A 1,750-nucleotide genomic window follows, 5' to 3' on the forward strand; every position below is an offset into this window, starting at 1 on the left:
TTTATCATAAATGTTTTTATTAGCTAGAATTTCAAGTGGTGACAATATCACAGACACTATCAAGAATGCAAGATCATCTTGATAGTGTATTTTCCCAAATTACACATGTAACTGAAAAATACATTTTACAAATGTTTAAAAATTTAGGTTTTGGAGAAAATCTCTGGCTTGGATTGCAGAAAAGATTATTTTTCAGACATCTGTACTGCCTTATCTTCTGTTATTGGTTTACTTTGAGTAAAAACGTCAAATGTTGTTTTAGGCTTGTGATCTTTTCCCTGGTCATCCACCCAGATCTCTCCTGACTTGGCATACTTGATGGCTTTGTTAGCGGTGATGATGAAGGATCTAGGCTGTTCAATTAAATTAACCGCCTTGTAGTTTTCGAAGAGATATCCATTGTCTGTTTTTCCAGTGACAAACATGACCTCGAAGGCAGGGCAGTCGATGTAGTCTCTCGCTGGGATGAATTGGATGGAAACGTCTTTACTGCGAGCAAAGTTCAACGTTGATGCTGTTGTAGCTTTGGCATGGACGTCCATGAGCCCTATACTGATTTCTCCACCAATGTCAACAGTGGTGTCTTGGAGTTCCAACTTGGACTTTTTGCAGAAAATCTTAATGTTGTCGTCTGTTGCATTGGCAATGTGGGTACCTGTATTTCCCATTGCTGCAGCTGTGAGAAACATAATAATTATTTGATGAACAGTACACTAACAAAAATGTGATTGTTGTGATCTGTGAACTGACACTTTTAAACCACTGTAATCAAGTATTCAAGTGTAAAAAGCAGATATGCATAGAGAAGGAAAATGGGACAGAGAGGATTAATAAAGATAACACATCTGGATGAATTGGACAATTAGAAGAAGACTACTCACCTGGTTGGATTCAAAATCAGGTGATGAACTGAAGAGGGGTTTCAGAGTGTGATTCAGGAGCAATACCTCTATCTAGACACATCACTGGGTTTATATAGATCACATTCTTCCTCTTTTTATCAGATTCTTGAGAAACAAGAAGTCTTGTCATGTCCTGATAAGGATTAAATAATCTCCTGTTCTTCATTATCATTTGACTCTGTGATGAAAAACAAGTTGTTGCCAAAGTTTCAGAACTTGACTGCTGTACATTAGGGTTACATATTCAATCTAACTGTCATCAGTTGTTACCTATGTGGGGTGGTCCATTTGAGATAAAACATACATTTGGAAGTGGAAATCACTTTATATTATAAGATGTTAGTGCAATTTGACATTTATCTCAGTTGAATGTGACGTTTATGACAACTGGGTAGTTATTTTCAGTTGTGTGGCAGTTGGGCAGTGACTTTTTTTCAAGTGACTGAATTTCTTGCTTGAAGAAACGTAATTAATTTTTTTGTTATTTTGTTGGGGGGGGGGGGGTCTTGTTTCTAATAGTAAATTAAGTACAGAGGAGATTCAGCAACACTTGGAGGACAATGGAATTAAATACAAAAATTGCCAAAAGTAGAACCAAAAGTATTGCCAAAAGTAGAACCAACGCGGCATTGACCCTTCCCTCATATACATTAAGGAAATACTTCCTACCCATATTTGACTATGGCAATATAATGTATTGTAGTCACGTCTGAAATTATTGGCACCCTTAATAAAGATAGAAAATAAGACTATAAAATAGATAATACAAGTACTGATTTATACACAAATACAAGATACACTTGGGTTCTTTACCAGGCAATTTTCACTGTTCCAGTGGTTCTAATTGT

General features: G+C 36.3%; 1 long non-coding RNA gene across 1 annotated transcript; it reads right to left on the reverse strand.

Moving 5' to 3' along the window:
• On the reverse strand, positions 1-981 carry LOC110524566. The gene is made up of 2 exons (XR_002473612.2): positions 882-981; positions 1-676 (listed from the first exon to the last, which is right to left on the reverse strand). It is a non-coding gene; the product is annotated as an uncharacterized LOC110524566 (long non-coding RNA).
• Between the last annotated feature and the right edge of the window lie 769 nt (positions 982-1,750).

Source organism: Oncorhynchus mykiss, chromosome 5 (genome assembly GCF_013265735.2).
Source record: "Oncorhynchus mykiss isolate Arlee chromosome 5, USDA_OmykA_1.1, whole genome shotgun sequence".
Lineage (NCBI taxonomy): Eukaryota > Metazoa > Chordata > Actinopteri > Salmoniformes > Salmonidae > Oncorhynchus > Oncorhynchus mykiss.